The sequence below is a fragment of the Leucoraja erinacea genome, chromosome 6 (assembly GCF_028641065.1).
Source record: "Leucoraja erinacea ecotype New England chromosome 6, Leri_hhj_1, whole genome shotgun sequence".
NCBI lineage: Eukaryota > Metazoa > Chordata > Chondrichthyes > Rajiformes > Rajidae > Leucoraja > Leucoraja erinaceus.
This window is the reverse complement of record NC_073382.1, coordinates 63,500,112-63,517,963: the sequence shown is the minus strand read 5'-3', so window position 1 is coordinate 63,517,963 and position 17,852 is coordinate 63,500,112. Positions and strand designations below refer to the sequence as shown.

The following is a 17,852-nucleotide window of genomic DNA, read 5'->3' as shown; positions in this document are numbered from 1 at the left end:
GTGATTGGGCTGATCACCAACGGTGATGAAACAAAATACAGGGCGGAGGTGCAGAACCTGGCGGACTGGTGCGCACGTAACAACTTGTCACTAAACACCTCCAAGACCAAGGAGCTGATTATTGACTTCAGGAGGTCCCATAATGGAGAATACGCCCCAATCTCCATTTATGGGGAAAGTGTGGAGAGAGAGTTCAGCTTTAAGTTTCTGGGCACTCACATTTCTGAGGACCTCACATGGTCCACCAACACCGCTGCGCTGGTCAAGAAGGCACAGCAACGACTGTTCTTCCTGAAGACATTAAAAAAGACTGGTCTGCCCCAACAGCTGCTGACAACGTTCTACCGCTGCACCACAGAGAGCATATTAACGTATGGCATCTCTGTGTGGTATCTCAGCTGCACGGAGGCGGAGAGGAGAGCTCTTTAGCGCGTCATCCACAGAGCGCAGAGGATCATTGGGACAGAGCTACCAAGCCTTGGAGGACATTCTACCACACACGGTGCCTCAGGAAGGCCGTCAGCATCCATAAAGACTCATCACATCCCTGTAACGGACTGTTTGAACTACTGCCCTCCGGTAGACGTTACAAGGCCTTCTACGCCCGTACCTCCAGACTCAGCAACAGCTTTATTCCCAGAGCTATAGCAGCTCTGAACCGGCCCTGCTGAGTGCCCCCACCCCCTCTGGACTGTCTCCCTCGGATGGTCACGACACACAGCTTATTTATTTATTTTACTTTTCTTTTTCATCGGTTGGAGTTGCATACTAAATCTCGTTGCACTGACGTGCAATGACAATAAAATATATTATTATTATTATCATTATCCTTTATCTGTTCGCTATAGACATCTTCATTGTAAACGTGTAGTCTTTTCTTTGACCGAATAGCACGCAACAAAAAGTCTTCACTATACCTTGGTACACATGACAATAATGAACTCAGCTAAACATTTAGTCACTTTATGCCAGTTAAAAATGCTACTCGTATTCCAGATCCATAGCTCATGACAATTGAACTACAAAACCAAGTACTTTTTAAAATGCAATGAGATTTTCTAGCTCTCCGAACTTTTCCGACAACTTAAAACCAGCATAGATTTGATGGGGCAAATAAACTCCTCTGTTTAAAGAAAGTGGAACATGAAACAAAAGTTCTAACCAGGTTTAAAAAAACAACCTTATCTGTTGTCTAATCCTATTAATTACTTTAAGTTTCTGACCGCAGTTTTTGAGTTCTTTGTCAAGGAAAAATTATGATCCTATTTACTCTCTCCAAGCAATTTAATCAGGTCTCTCTCTCAGCCATATTCCCTTCACCCCAAAAGGAAATAACGCTGTTTTTTGCAGTCTATTGGTATGGATGCAACTTTTGAGTCTTGAAAATGTTGTGAAATCACATCATTCCTGTAAGGACCAGAACTGTACTCAAGCTGTGGTCTAATACTGTATTAACATTGAATTCTCTGACATTAGGTAACCAACCAATCAACAACCCCCAACCCCAACCCCCCCCCCCCCCCCCGCTCTCCACCCCCCCCCCCCCCCCCCCCCCCCTATCTGGAGACCCCTACCCATTTCTCCTTTTATCCCAACCTCACTTTCGACATCAACATTGTCCCCTTCCACCTACATTCCTTCTTTTGGCTTCACAATTCACATCTCTTCAATCATGATCTCTCAAACCTTTTCTTTTATTTTCATCTCTGGCCTATGTTGACCCATATGCCATCAACTCTCTCACTTGTACCACCAATCACTTGCCTGGCTTCGTCCGGCCCCACATCCCTTCCAGCTTTCTGCTCTCTATTAAAAGCAGTCCGAGGGTCACAGCCGAAAACATCACCTCTCCATTTTCACCAGAGACATTGCCTGACCCACTGAGTTACTCCAGCACTTTGAGTCTTTTGTCTAATCTATCTATATTACCAAAAGTCTGTTCTTGACCGGTTTTGGCCTTCTGTGCTGCGATTTCCGAGAGAACGCCACCACCTACGGCCGTCATTTTTGGCCACCTTGCTCAGAGCCCCCCTCCACCTTATGTGTGCTGAGGATTTTTCCCGTCGATGAAAAATATTAAAAGATATTAATGCTTTTACAAAATTCCCCATTCTCTCTGCTGCTCCTGCTGGTGGGAGGGGGAGGGACTATAAAACCAGGAAGTGGTGTGCCCCAATCAGTCTCTACAACATGGAGGTCTGAGCTCTGAATGACTGAACAAATGTCTACACAGCTGTGAGTAAGTGCCCTTAATTTGGTTTGAAAATGAAAATATGGTTACGGTTAGTTTGAGGAAAAAAAGCACTGCCTACAAATGGTTGTTTGGGGGGTTTGGGTTGAGTAAAAAGGCATTCTCCCCATCTCTCCCTCCCATTTCCCCCCCCCCCTCTCCTCTCTCTCCCCCCCCCCTCCTCTCCCCCCCCCCCTCCTCTCTCCCCCCCCCCCCCCCCTCCCCCCCCCCCCCCTCTGCCTCCCCTCCCCCCTCCTGCCTCTCCCCCTCCTCTCTCCCCCCCTCTGCCCCCCCCTCTGCCCTCCTCTTCCCCCCTCCTCTCTCCCCCCCTTTCTACCCTCCTCTTTCTCCCCTCCTCCCCCTCCTCCCCCCCTTTCCCCCCTCCCCTACCCCCCTCCCCTCCACACACCCCCGCCCCCCCTCCACTCCACCCCTCCCCCTTCCCCCCCTCCCCTGCTCCCCACCCCCTCCCTGCTCCCCACCTCTCCCCCCCCCCCTCTCAGCCCCCCCCCGCTCCCCCTCTCTCTCCCCTCTCTCCCCTCTACCCCTCTCTCGCCCCTTTCTCCCCACATCTCTCCCCTCTCTCACCCCCTCTCTCTCCCCCTCTCTCTCTCCCCCTCTCTATCTCCTCCCCTCTCTGTCTCTCTCCCTTCTCTCTCTGCCCTCACTCTCTTAACCCCCCCCCCCTCCTCTCTAGATGTGACTGCAAGTTGGGGTCTATGCGTCAGTAGATAGGGTGGTGAATAGGGGTAAAAGGAGCAAATTAATAATATTAATACATCGGGGGGTAAATTAACGTGAGTACAGGGCGGGGGGGGGGGGGGGGGGGGAATAGTTAGTGTGTGTGACGCTGCATGCCGCCTCCCCCCACCCACCCACAACCGCACGTTGGGGGAACAGACCCAACGGGTCTGCACTTGGTCTAGTATTACATATAGTTCCAACATCACCTCGTCTTCATTTTGTGTCAGCTAATAAAACATTTCACATATCTCATGCGCTGTTTTTTACCTGTTTGGCTGATGTTGTCAATTTTAATTAATCTCTGGGAAATGCACTCACGGGTTCCTTTATACTTCCCTACGTCTCAATATTCTTCCTTTTATTGATTTATATTTGCTTGCTATTTATATATACCTCCACAAATATTTTGCCAAGAAATGAAAATTGCCACTTTTCTGCCCAGCTTATCTCAAAATCAAACATCTTCTTCCACCCCTTCCCATAACAACCTTTCTTTCCTTGGCCTCATTCCTTGCCAAAGTGAGGTCACAAGGAAACTGGAGGAGCCGCACCTCATATTACACTTGGGTAGCTTACATCTCAACCAGCTGAACATTAAATTCTTCAATTTCAAGTAGTAACCCCTCCCTCCCCTTACCTTACTCCCTCTTTCCCTTACCCTATGGGTTATAGAAGACTTAATTAAGACATTTATCATAGCAAGTAGATGTCAGCTATTTTACGTAATCAACTTATTGTACTCAGACTCACGTGATTGTTAGTTTTGCAGCACTTAACATTTATCTAGTAATCAAGGCGCTAAACAAGTTACTTATTTTTACTTTTGTGTATCTGTATTCTTAATAAATACATTTGTATCTTTGTGTGTAAACATATAAACCAATATGTAACAATGTAATATAGTGTGTGTAGCCTTGGCTTTAATTGGCTTTAACTGAAACATAATGGTGGCAGGACAAAGCTGGGACATTAGAAGTTAATTTTTAATGGTGGCGAGTGAGGGACGCGATATGACGGGAAAAGTAAAGTTTAATAAGATTTAACCAAGGTCGGGATTTAATGGTGGCGAGACAGAAAATATTAGATTCGAAGATAGATTGATGCGAAAGGAGTACAGCATGCAAGATAAAGAAGCAGAGATAGGGCTAAAGAACTGTAATAGGAGTCTCAACGATTTCCGCCCAGTGGCACTCACCCCTGTCATTGCAAAGTGCTTTGAGCGGCTGATCTTGGCTCACCTCAAAGCCTGCCTCCCCCCCACACTGGACCCCCATCAGTTTGCCTACCGGACCAACAGGTCTACAGAGGACGCCATATCGGCGGCCCTACACTCTGCCCTGACCCACCTGGACTACAACAACTCCTACATCAGGCTGCTGTTCATTGATTTCAGCTCTGCCTTTAACACCGTCATCCCAGCCAGCTTGATCACCAAACTCAGTGGACTTGGCATCTCCACCTCCCTCTGCAACTGGACATTGGACTTCCTCACTAACAGACCACAGTCTGTTAGGGTCAATAACCTCACCTCCTCCACTATAACACTGAACACCGGAGTGCCACAGGGCTGTGTGCTCAGCCCTCTCCTCTACTCCCTCTTCACCCACGCCCGCATCCCAAAGCACGGATCCAACGCACCCATTATTAAGTTTGCTGACGATACCACGGTAGTAGGACTCTTCGACAACGATGAGTCAGCCTACAGGGATGAGATCCAGCACCTGACCACCTGGTGTGCCGACAATAACCTCATCCTCATCTCCAAAAAGACGAAGGAGATTATTGTCGACTTCAGGCAGACCAGAGGAGGCAGTCATACCGCCATCCATATCAACGGTACTGAGGTGGAGCGCGTCGCCAGCTATAAATTCCTCGGAGTGCATATCTCGGAGGACTTGTCCTGGTCCCTCAACACCTCCAAATCACTGTCTGGATCACAGCAGCGCCTTTGTTCCTTAGGAGGTCAAGAAAGCCCACCTGTCCCCCCAGATCCTGTACTTTTTACCGCTGTACCATAGAGAGTATCCTGACCACCTGCTTCACGGTATGGTACAGCAGCTGCACTGCTGCGGACTGAAAGCACTACAACGGTGGTGGCACCGCGCAGCACATCATCGGTGCCCCGCTCCCTGCCATGGATGCCCTCCACCGAAAACGGTGTCTGAGTCGGGCTGGGAAGATTCAAAGACCCCTCACACCCCAACCATGGGTTTGCCCTCCTCCCATCAGGGAGGCGGTACAGCGAGCCTCATGTCACGTACCAGCAGGATGAGAAAAGCTTCTATAACACACAATCACACTGCTGAACTCGGAGTCCCGACGATAGACTTCTCTGGTCCCTCCGTCCCCCTTTGTTTAATCATTCTGTATTTCCTGATTATTCTGTATCTTCTCTCTTTCTATTTTTTTCTTGTTTTTTCTCTTTATGTACAACTACTACGGTCTGACGCAAAACTGCATTTCGTTGTACTGATACTTGTATTTGTGCGATGACATTAAAGTTGAATTGAATTGAATTGAATTGAATTGAATAATAAAAGCTGCTTGTTTCTGTGAATCGAAGAGCAATTAGAAAACGGACAGGTGATGTCATCTCTGAGTGTTCCAGCTGGTGTTTGCAAATAAAGGCTTTCGTATTCTTGAAGAATTATCAGTGTCTGTGTCATCTTATCCAACTTTATGTCTAAACCACGACAATCCTCACCTCTCTTCCATCATCTCCAACCTCCCCAGTCATCATACCTTCCACTCCATGTACTCATCTCTCATTTCCGTTTTAATACTCCTCGTTTCCCTCCACCCATATACACCCCCCTTTACATGTAATTGTTTTTGTTATTTGACACCATTTTATCTCCTTTTCAATGTCTTCGTCACTTCTATCCATCTGTCTATTAACCTCCTTCCATACCTATATCTACCTATCACTTGGTAGACAAAAAATGCTGGAGTAACTCAGCGGTACAGGCACCATTTATGGAAAGAAGGAATGGGTGACGTTTCGGGTCGAGACCTTTCTTCAAACCTATCACTTGCCAGGTTTTGCCCAACCTCCATCTCCCTCTCTCTCCCTATCTCCTTTCAGTCTGATGAAGAATCCCGATGGGGAACGTCGCATGTCCATTCCCTCCAAAGATGCTGCCTGACCCGCGGAGTTTCTCCGGCACTGTTTCACATTCTGTTCTGCAGTAGTCTCCCTTCTCCCTGTCCAGAGCCTGGTTACTTTTCGCATCTTCTGCAAACCTCTCAATCATGCCTCTTACATTTAAATCTAACATGGGAGAATAGTTACGAAATGCAATGAATCCCAAGAAGGGTCTCGACCCGAAATGTCACCCGTTCCTCTCCCAGAGATGCTGCCTATCCTGCCGAGTTACTGCTGCATTTTGTGCCAATCTTTGGTGTAAACCAGCATCCCTGCAGTTCCTTCCTACACAACGAGTCCCAAGACTTGTGCAATCTCACAGGTCACAAGAACCTCATTAACTATGACCGGGTCAGCTTGTCACGCCGCCGGGCGAAGAGTCAGCTGGATGCTGAAACGCAGAGACCCCGAGGCAGCTGGGAAAGGGAAGTGGAGACGCGAGGGTACAAAATGCAATGAACCAGGCGGTCGTCAACTGTCGGCGGACCGTGGTTTGTTCCAACCTGAGCGAGGAGCCCAGAGCTCTCACCTGCTCTCGGGCCTTCACCCCAGCGCTCTCACCTGCTCTCGGGCCTTCACCCCAGCGCTCTCACCTGCTCTCGGGCCTTCACCCCAGCGCTCTCACCTGCTCTCGGGCCTTCACCCCAGCGCTCTCACCTGCTCTCGGGCCTTCACCCCAGCGCTCTCACCTGCTCTCGGGCCTTCACCCCAGCGCTCTCACCTGCTCTCGGGCCTTCGCCCCAGCGCTCTCACCTGCTCTCGGGCCTTCACCCCAGCGCCGCGGCCGTGTGGTAACCAAGGGCAACGCACACACAACCTTAACCCCACAGCGACCGGCGACTGCGGCCAGCAGCGACCCCAGGCGGCGGGATGTAGCCACTGCGGGCCATCCTCACAGGACCGAGGAAGGTTCCCGACCTTTTCCCTCCACAAACACTGCCTGACCCGCTGAGTTCCTTCACTACTTTGTGTTTTGTGCGAGGTCACCTTCTTTGGGTGTTTGGAGCGTGAGGGATCCAAAACTTGGTAATAATGTTCTCCTTTTCCAGCAGACGTTTGATTCAGTTCAGTTTCATTTAACAGACAAGGGCAATGTACATTGTTAACCTTCTGAACCTTCTGAATTTGTAGTCGGGAGGACAACACTCTGCATATCGCCAACTTGGATGTGTTGTGCATACTAACGTGCTGTTAGTGCCCCCTTAAAACTGTCTAGTGAAGGTGATTTGACTATATTGTTGTCTAGTTTATTCCATTCCCTTAAGGTTCTTACAAAGAATGAATTCTTATAAATATCTGTCCTGGCGAATGGGGTTTCTATTCGCATATCAGTTTTCTTTCTTGTTCTCCTTTCTGTTGAGTATGTTTATGTATCTATCTGCAGTTATGCCCACAATCCCCTTTTGAATCGTGTACAACATGGCTAGTCTGTTCCTTGCCCTTGTAGCGGCGCCTGCTGGCGCACGCAGATATCGAACCCGGCATTCGGAAGCCACGGTCACGTGACTCGGGAGGAGTTGGTGTTTTCGTGCGGTTTTTCCTTTGCGCGCGTTAGTTCAGCGCTGACCACCGTTGTGGGTAGACGTGTCTGACAAGCCTGTATGCTGGATATTGAACTTTTGAATAAAGATCTGTTGGAAACTCCAGTAGTCGTTTCTCAGACCACTAAACCCTTCTTGTTTCCAGCGTTTCCCACTCCAGGTCGGACAGCATCTGGGTGACACTGCTACCTCTATTGTAGTTCCTGATGCAAAAGCGCGCTGCTTTCCTCTGTATCCCTTCTTATTTGTTGATATGACCAGTTTTGTATGGGTCCCAGGCGCATGAAGCGTATTCCAGTAAGGGTCGAACCAATGTTGTATATGCTGTGGTTTTCACTTCCTTTGGGCAGAACCAGAGGTTTTGTGGTTACATTGTTAATGTGTTAATGAAACCAGTGATCATTCGAGAATTAGTGGGCACACTTCCCTAAAAAGGTGACTGAAGAAAGGCAACCTGCACCATCTCCTGTCCATTTCCCTCCATAGATGCTGCCTGATCCACTGGATATATGATCCATAGCTCATCTCTGGTCAAAGATGAAACAGAGCAATAGAGTGGGTCCCAAGGAATGAGTTGCGGAGGGAACCAAAACCAATGGATTCAGCCTTGTCTATACTTAACTGGAAAACATTTGTGTTCACCTGGTACTGTTTGTGGAATAGTTATAGGACAGCAGAAGTTCACATCAAGCACGCCAAACTGAAAACTTAGTTCATAGGAGGTGCTAAGGGCCTTGGAGTGCTCGTGCACGATTTTCAAAAAGTTAATTTGTAAGGCGAATTGGTAGTAAGGAAGGCAAATGCCTGCTAGCATTTATTTCGAGAGGACTGAAATATAAAAACAGGGATGTAATGCTGAGGCTTTATTCAGGGCTGCCAACTCTCATGCATTAAGCGTGAGACTCATGCATTTCACACAATTCTCACGCTTTCATGCTGATCACAGAATTTCTCACGCCCGCGAAGTGTTCCAATCCGGCCCGCGGGATGATTTTAGGGAAAAAAAGTAGTTTCGTTTAGAGTCTAAATTAAACTACACATTCCCATGCAGATGGTGTGATAGGTGAGACACAGTGGTGGTCCCAGCACTGACCCCTGAGGCAGCGCTCACACCTCACCCCCAGTTGCTCTGTGTCCATCGGCCACTCTTTCCACACCCCATGGAGTTTTAACCCCAGCCAGGAGCGGATCGGGTGAGTGGGAGCGTCGGTGCCGCCTCCGGAGCCGTGGGGATGAATCTCGGGCTAAGGCTCCACTCCGATGCCAGACCCCCGGGTCACTGACCCTCACCTCCCCTGGACCCGATTTCCGATCACTCCGGGTGTTGTCGCCGCTTCACTGACACACACTCACACACAACCTAACACACACTGACACACAATCTTACATACACACTGGCACACACACGCTCACAAACTCTCACACACACCCTCACACATACATTCTCACACACAATCTCACACACACATGCACAAACACTTACACACACTCGCACACACACACACTGACACACCCTCACACATACACACCCTCTCCCACACCCTCACACACACTGATACACACTCTCACACACACTGACACACACAGTCTCGCACACACTCTCACACGGACTCTCAAATGCCCTCACACACACTGATACACACTTTGACACACACACTCACACACATTCTCACACACCCTCTCATACACTCTCACACACACTGATACACACTCTCACTCATGAGTTTGACGGATTTAAAGTGAGAAAGGAACGATTTAATAGGAACCTGCATTTTCATGCAGAGGATGGTGGGTATGTGGAATGAGATGCCAGGGGAAGTAGGCAGGTAAAATGGAAGCATTTAAAAGACAATTGGACAGGTACATGAACAGGAAAGGTTTAAAAGGATATTGGCCAAATGTGGATAAATGTGACTAGTTTAGATGGGGCATCTTGATCTGCATGGACAAGTTGGGATGAAGGGCCTGTTTCCATGCTGTAAGACTATGACACATTGTAGAAAGGGTGTAATTGCTCTGGAGACGATCTAGGGGCGATTTATGAAGATGTTGGCAGGGTTGGAATTTTTTTTTCACTTTGAAGAAAGATTTGATAACTGGAATTGTATTCTCTGCAGCAACGGAGATGAAGAAAAGACTTAATTGAGGTGAGTAATATGAGAATAGGACCTGTTTTGCTTAACAAAGAGTGTAGGAAGGAACTGCTTGTTTAAACTGAAGATGGACACAAAAAGTTGGAATAACTCAGCGGGACAGGCAGCATCTCTGGAGAGAGAAAATGGGTGATGTTTTGGGTCGAGACCTTCGGACTGCAGAGGTTTAAAACCAGCCATATAGATGTAAAATACAATGACTGGAGATGTGTGTTATCCAAGTAAGGGCAGAAATCAGAATCATGTGTTCATCTTTATTGACGTGACACCATAATAAATAAATTACCAAAAAAATAATTTAATGGGGTGGCACGGTAGCGCAGCGGTAGAGTTGCTGCCTTACAGTACCACAGTACCGCATTTGATCCTGACTACGGGTGCTGTCTGAACAGAATTTGTACATTCTCTCTGTGACCACATGAGTTTTCTCCGGATATCCGGTTTCTCCCACATCCGAAAGAAGTGCAGGTTTGTAGGTTAATTGGATTCTGTAAATTGTCCCTGACGTGTAGGGCAGGACTGGTGTATTGTAGATTGCTGGTCAGTGTGGACTTGGTGGGCCGAAGGGCCTGTTTCCATTTGTTATACATATATATCTTAATTTCATTGAACCATATACTAGGTTGATTATATCATTATTTTCGTCTTGTTTCTGTAGTCAAAGAGTAAGGTTAATTAATTTATTTGTGCAGAACAGTTATGGAAGTCTGACTCCTCTTGCCTTGTTTCTATGTTTTTTTTCTCTAGATATATGCATAACAGCATGAATTATAATCTGGTTTCCGTACATGAATACACTAAGGTCATTTATGTGCTGCACCTGTTGATCAGAGCCTGGCTCTACTGTGGAATGTAATTAGGAATGTAATTTAGCCTAATCCAATTTAAAGCATAAATGTTGCATTCAAGTGTAAACTAAAAGACTTGTTACAGTATGCACCAGATTGCACAATTTCAAACTGAAAAATGCAAAAGATCACTACCGCAGGAGGGGGTGGGACCCCCTCCCACATCATCCCACCCCACCACATCCTTCCCCGCCAGCACCCTCCCCCCCCCCCCCCCCCCCCCCCCCCCCCCCCCACCTCAGTCGCTACGCTCCCTCGGGCTTGAGAAAAGTTCTCATTTTCAACTCTCACCCAATGTTGGCAGCCCTGCTTTATAAGACTGCTCAGACTGCATTTGGAGTATTGTGAGCAGTTTGTGGCCCCATCTCTGAGGAAGGAAAGTGTACAGAGGAGGTTTACGAGAATGACCCTCGGAATTATTGGGTTAACATTTGATGAGTACTGGGCATATACTTGCTGGAATTTAGAAGAATGGGGGATGAGTTGGGGGGGGTGGGGTGGGGGGAAATCCTCATTGAAACTTACTGAATAGTGAAAGGCATGGATAGAGTGGATGAGGAGAGGATGTTTCCACTAGTGGGAGCGTGTTGGACCAGAGGCCATAGGCTCCTATTAGGTAAGGGCATAGCTTTAGAAAGGAGATGAGGAGGAATTTCTTTAGTCAGAGGATTGTGAATCTGTGGCGGCCAAGTTCATGGATATTTTTTAGGTGGAGACTAACAGATTCTTGATTAGTAAGGGTATCGGGTTATGGGGTGAAGGCAGGAGAAGGCGTTGAGAGAGAGAGAGATAGCTCAGCCATGATTGAATGGTGGAGTAGACTGGATGAGCCATATGGCCTGACTGAATGTTATGAATGAATACACAAGGAACTGCAGATGTTGAAATATTCAGCAGGACACAAAGAGTCAAGAATATTTTATTATCATATGTCCTGATTGCCGAAGTGGTCCAGTGCATAGGAGAGTGCTGGTGAGATCACATCCACTTTCGATCTGTTTTGGCAGTAGTTGTTGTGGTCCTAGGGCTTTACCAAGGCCGGCATTGATATGCGCCATAACTAACCTCTCAACGCACTTCATTGCAATGGACATGAGTGTCACCAGTCGCTAGTTATTGATTAATGTAAAAATAAAAACACAAAGTGCTGAATCAAATACACAGGACAAGATGTTAAGAAGCCCCTTGTGCCAATAGGTGGGGAGCATTTCACGACATTCGTTGATTGTTGAGAGTGGTAGACGCTCAACATCGGGGGGGGGGGGGGGGCGGGGGGGATTAGTATATCTTGGCCTGGGTAACCTTCAGGACAGTTGGGCACAGGACACATTATCAGTAGTGTGTCCTTGCATCACTGGGTGTTTCGGCCTTTTAACACTATACACCCTCCACAAGCATGGCCCGCTGCAGGATGATCAGCCGTCAGTGCGTATCCCGTGTCAAACCATCCCAAAGATTCACACTGACGCACTTGGGGCCCATCATGGGTCTTTCCGCTTCAGCCAAATCCACCGGCTGCTTATTTCAGCCGCCTCTGAGAGTGATCTTATGGTCTTCCGCATTCTGACCGTGGATTCCAAGCTCCTTCAGCAGTCTGATGGTAGATGACGCAACAAATCCTCTGCATCCCACTTCAACTGGATAGACTTTGGTGTTCCAGCCACGCTGCGTTGCCTCTGCTGCAAGCTCTGCGTAGCGCAGCTTCTTACGCTCATAGGCCTCCTCAACAAAGTTCTCCCATGGAACTGTGAGCTCTATGATGTAAGCAGTCTTCTGTGAAGGGGACCAGAACACCAAGTCTGGCCTGAGGTTGGTGGAAGCAATTTCAGGTGGAAAAATGAGTTGTCGGCCGATGTCCGCCAGCATCCTCCAGTCACGGGCCCTGCATAGGTTTCCTTCTTCTGATCTGGTGGAAGGATGTTTAGATGTTTTCTGTCCTTCTCGGACAAAGGTTGTTGCCCTTGGGGGGGGGGGAGGGTTGCTTGCTCTCGGAGGCAAGGAGTTGGTCACACACCGCCTGTTCTCAAGGGCTGATGCCAGGCTTTTTAGTACCTGATTATGCCGCCACGTGTATCTCCCTTGCGTGAGGCTGGTCTTGCAGCCGACCATGATGTGTTTGAGGGTCGCTGGAGTTGGGCAGAGGGCACAGGTTGGATCCTCGCCGTACCACTGATGGAGGTTCTTTGGTGATGGAAGCATGTCATAAGTCACTCTGATGATGAAGCTGATCTTGCTTGCTTCCATTTTCCATAGTTATTTCCAGGTGATCTTCCTCCGCTCCACACCTTCCCACTGCATCCATTGCCCCTGTTTGGCAAGAGAGACCGCCTTTGCACTTCTTGCGGCCTCCTCCTGTCGCCGCACCTCCTCGACCACCAATGTCCTCCGCTCTGATGCTGTGGCCTTTCGCCAAGTTGGTTTACTTGTCATAAGGCCAAAGCCTCCTCTTCCCTGCTGGACTTGCCCCACGATGTCTTTGTGCCTCAGGGCTGATGAAGCTTGCTGTACTGCATCAAATGGTGTCCACTTCCGGCCAGTTGCTAGGGGCGGCACAACAGCACTGATGGTCTTGTCTCTAGAGTCCCTCAGTGTCATCTGGAGTCTTACTTTAGAACACTTGTATTCCTCTGTTAGACTATTGAGAGGTAGTTCCAGGACCCCTTTGCCATATAGGCCGATGTTAGTTAGACATCGTGGGACACCGAGCCATTTCTTCATGTATGAAGTTATGGTTCGCTCCATCTTCTCCACAGTTGTTATTGGGGCTTCATAAACAGTCAGTGGCCACATTGTCCGAGGAAGGAGTCCAAACTGTAGGCACCAGAGCTTCAGTTTCCCAGGCAGTAGGGTCTGATTGATGTTCTCCAGGCCTTTGACAATTTCTTGCCTTAGTTGTTGCACCTGCTCTTTGTCCTTAAGACTTGCGTTGTACCATCTGCCCAGGCTTTTAACTGGCTGCTCAGACACTGTTGGTATTGGGTCGTCACCGATGCAGAACCTTGTGTCTCTAAGCACCCCCTTGACTATGGAAATGCTTCGAGATTTACTTGGTTTGATTTTCATTTGGGCCCACTTGATGTTCTCCTGCAGCTTTCCAAGTAGCCGCTTGGTGCATGCTGCAGTAGTGGTTAGTGTTGTCATGTCGTCCATGTATGCCCTGATGGGTGGCGGACGGAGCCCAGCCCTGGTTTGTTCACCGCCCACCACCCATTTTGAGGCCCTGATGATGACTTCCATGGCCATTGTAAAGGCCAAGGGTGAGTGTGCAGCCTGCCATGATGCCTACTTCCAAGCACTGCTATGTTGTACTGAAGTCAGCTGTTGTGAAGCACAGCTGCATGTCTTGGAAATAGCTCTTGACCAGTGTGGTGATGATCTCTGGTACATGGAAAAAGGCAAATGATTCCCAAAGGAGGTCATGGGGAACTGAACCAAATGCATTGGCCAGATCGAGGAAGATCACATGTAGGTCCCTCTTCTCCTTCTTAGCTGCTTGGATCTGGTGCCAGATCATGCTTGTATGCTCCAAGCAGCCCGTAAATCCTGGAATTCCTGCTTTCTGTACAGATGTATCAATGTACTTGTTTGTTACCAGATAGGTGGACAGCCTTTGTGATACAATGCTGAAAAAGATTTTTCCCTCGACGTTGAGACATATTGGCCGGAATTGGCTGATGTCTGACGCATCTTTTTCTTTAGGTATTAGCATGCCGCCGGCCCTTCGCCACGCCTTAGGTATTGTTTGCTTCTTCCACACCACCCTCATGAGCTTCCATAGAAAGCGTTCTTGTAGAGCTTGTATGGTACTCCGTTTGGCCCCGGAGCTGATGCTGCTCTTGCAGTGTTCTCTACCTCTTTCCATCTCGGAGGGCTGGTGTCCAGGTTGAATTCAGGTGGTTGAATAGGCGGGATGTCATGTGGGATGACTAACTGCTCATGCCTTTTCGTGTCTTGGTGGGCCTTTTCCAGGTGTTCCTCCAATTCCCGTTTTGATGTTTTCAGTTCCACTTTTTTCCTTTGCGTAGAGGTCTTTGATGAACTTGAAAGGGTCTTTGTAGAACCGTGTTCTTGTGTGTTCTTTCTTCTTGCAAAGTTTCCTCAAGTTCTCTGCTTTTCGCAAGGTTGCCAATCGGTTCTTGATGTCCTCTTGGAGTAGCATGAGACCTTCTCTCTCTGCGTCAGTTGCTTTTTTCCATTGCTTTTTCAACTGTCTCCTCTCTCTGATTAGCCTCTCGATCTCCTGCTGCCTCCTGGACTTGATTAGTGTTGGTAATTTCTTTCCACCTCTCCCTTTACTCACCCCAAACCGTTCTTCTCCGTAGCTGTAGATTGTGCTGCCCATCCTTTCAAGCTTTTCCACTGCTGTGCCCACTTGTTGCTCCAAGATATGTATATGGTCACTGTTGACCGTCTCCCGCTCTTTCTTTTCACCAGCTTTGGGCCATTTCACTCCAGGTTTGTGCCCTTTGATCTTTCCCTCCAATGGAGGTCGTTGTTGCGTGGGCTCCTCCACCAGCATTTCTGTGCTTGTATCACCCTCTTCAGTGACATGGGTGCTGATGCTCTGCGAACTTTGGTTTGAGTCCCGTCGCTGTGCTTCACTCGACTGATTTAACTCTGTGGATCAGGCAGCATCTCTGGAGAACATGGATGATCATGACCCTTCTTCAGACTGATTGTAGTGGGATGCGGGGGGGAGTAAGCTGGAAGTGAGGTTGGATGAGAAAATCTGGCAAGTGATATGTGGATGCAGGTGAAGGGGGTTGATTGGCAGATGGTTGGACAAAGGCCAGAGATGAAAGACAAAACGTGTGAAAGAAGTTGTTTACATAAATTTACATAGGTATACATTACAATGAAAATAACGGATTTTCCCCTTTATTAGACAACTGTAAAATTGTATCTAATGCCGTTTCTGTATTTTAATGTTATGATATGCTTGCCCACTCCCATTTTAAAATATTTCACTTAAAAAGAATAGCTTTCATTCAATTATAATGAAATAATGAACAAAGTTTAATTAACTTCAAATGTCACACACGTGGCTGAAAAACATGGAAAGTTTATGCCATCTGAAAACCACACCTTTGATAACATTCATTTTTTATGTCAATAGCTAGCTTTATTGTGCCTTGCTTTTCACCAAATATGAATTCACTAAACTGTAATTTTTAATTAATAAAGATCTAATCAATTGGTCACACGTGGTCACGTGTGTGACATTTATGCACAAATCCATGAATGCATTCTATATACCTATCATTGCTCCTCTTCCGGACCAGATTATCCATAAACATAATGGTAGAGTCCACTCAGTTATTGCAGGAACGCGATCTTGGAAACAATGGAGTAATTGTATGTTATGCCAGTGTCTAGCACGTGGCCCACACATGGTTCACACACATTACCAAAATACCACACAAAGTACACTGTATAAGCTGGTCATGTGTCTGCTGGAAAACTGGATGCACCTGGACAAACTCTTCACTACTGCAATACATTTCTGAGCTGTTTTGAGCTGGAAAATGATTTGAAGGTGAGCATTTTACACATGCAGTCGATTTTAAATATTAATATAGTTAATTCTGTGGAATTTGTCCCATGGTTATATGTAAATCATGTGCAATGTGATGAATATGTAATTTTGTGAGAATATTCTCATACAAGAAACGGTTGAATGAGAAATATTTAAAGACATCAGTTTGCATGAGATGTCAAGATAAATTATTTTACACCATTCAAATAGACCACTCAGTAATTAACAGATTAGAATGTATGTGTGCATGCAGTGGCGTAGGGTGGGTTTTGAGCACCCGGGGCAGTTTAAAGTTTTGCGCCTCCTCATTAGCGGGGGTGGGGGGAGAAGAGGGAGGGGGGGCGGAGCTGGCGGCCTCGGAGCTGGGGCAGAGGCAGCGGCGGCTGGGACAGTGGCAGCGGCGACCAGAACTCGGAGCGGGGACAGCGACAGTGGCGGCCTGGCCTCGGAGCTGGGACGGCAGCAGCTGGGATGGCGGCAGCAGCTGGGACGGCGGCGGCCTGGCCTCGGAGCTGGGGCGGCGCAGCGGCGGCCTGGCCTCGGAGCGGCGGCAGCGGCAGCTGCCACACGGCCTGAGAGCGGGGACAGCGACAGCGGCGACCTGGCCTCGGAGCGGGGACAGCGACAGCGGCCGCCCGGCGTCAGAGCTGCGGCGGCGGCAGTGGCTGGGGCGGCGGCAGCGGCTGGGACGGCGGCAACGGCTGGGACGGCGGCAATGGCTGGGACGGCGGCAGCAGCAGCGACAGCGGCGGCCTGGCCACGGAGCTGGGGCGGCGGCAGCCTGGCCTCGGAGCTAGGGCGGCGACCTGGCCGCGGAGCGGGGTGAGCGACAGCGGCGGCCTGGCCTCGGAGCTGGGACTGCGGCAGCGGCCGCCCAGCATCAGAGCTGAGACGGCGGGGGCTGGGGATGGGGTGGCGGCTGGGGCGGCTGGGGCTGGGGCGGTGGCTGGGTTGGCGGCAGCAGCGACCTGGCCACGGAGCTGGGGCGGCGGCAGCGGCGGCCTGGCCCGCGCTGTTTTTATATTCACAGCTCCAGGGTATCCCTCCTTGCTCCAACGGCTCCCCGGGCCTCTTAATTTTTATTTTGTTTAAATTTATCCAAGAATTTTTGCGCCCCTAAAATTTAGTGCCCGGGGGCAACCGCCCCACTGCCCCCCCCCCCCCCCCCCCCCCCCCCCCCACGCTACGCCACTGTGTGCATGTAGGTACCTTATCCATGTACATCTTTTGATGTTCATGGTAGTAAAAATGACTATGACTACACTGCATGATGTGTTAATATAATATTCTGGAGTATTTTAGGAACTGTTTTACTTTAATACTGCTTTTACATGAATGTGATTAAATTACAGACAACATGGATGAACAGGCTCCTGCAACCAAAAGACCCAATGACTTCAGCAGAGAAAATGAGAAGACTTCGAGCAAAAAGGAAACAACAAGATCCTGACTTTTCTTCTAAGGAGAGTCAACGCGTGGAAGCGCTACGCAAGAAACGCTTACAAGAAATGACAAAGAGGCAGATGAATGCATATCGCAAAGCTGCTGCTGCAAGAAAGCAAAAGTCACGTGAAAACAAACTCAAAACAGAATTATCAGAAGCTGCAAAGAAAGCCTTCAAGAGTCCACAGAGCCTAGGAAGAGCAACTAAGAAA

At 48.5% G+C, this 17,852-nt stretch overlaps 1 protein-coding gene across 2 annotated transcripts in view; it reads right to left on the bottom strand.

Annotated features, from left to right (window-relative positions):
• ccdc83 (coiled-coil domain containing 83) overlaps nt 1-6,999 on the bottom strand; it is a 44,632-nt gene extending 37,633 nt beyond the window's left edge. Inside the window, exon 1 of one of the 2 annotated variants that reach the window (XM_055637219.1) lies at nt 6,873-6,999. The gene's annotated coding sequence lies outside the window, so the exon portion shown is untranslated. Of the gene's footprint in view, nt 1-6,648; nt 6,771-6,872 lie in introns of those variants that run through there. The other variant, XM_055637218.1, reaches the window with a different exon arrangement.
• Nucleotides 7,000-17,852: the final 10,853 nt, after the last annotated feature.